Source organism: Penaeus monodon, chromosome 19 (genome assembly GCF_015228065.2).
Source record: "Penaeus monodon isolate SGIC_2016 chromosome 19, NSTDA_Pmon_1, whole genome shotgun sequence".
NCBI classification, from domain to species: Eukaryota; Metazoa; Arthropoda; class Malacostraca; order Decapoda; family Penaeidae; genus Penaeus; species Penaeus monodon.
The window spans coordinates 42,301,258-42,301,598 of NC_051404.1; positions in this window are offsets into that span (position 1 = coordinate 42,301,258).

The window sequence follows — 341 nt, forward strand, 5'->3', positions numbered from 1 at the left end:
ATCACAGGCACTGTTCCGCGACTTTCTCGTAATCCCTAGGGGAGTGCCAAGTTTTTGTGGTCGCGGCTGATATATCGGTGCCCATTTTGGCCCCGCGGTGCCTGTCGGCCTAAGCGGCCCTGAGCTTCGTTAAGGGCCAACTCGAACCCTAACTTTGTCCCTAATTAATTGCCGTTGAGGAAGTCTCAGAGTAAATGTTTGATGCTTTAAAGTTTCCTCGAGGTACTTGTGAATAGATCGCGCGGGTGCCATGCATTAATGCCAGGGGAGAGGGGTGGCTCTCTGGGTCCGGAGTGCCACGCCTCCTGGATGCTGTGGTGGAGGAGACGGGTTGGACGCGT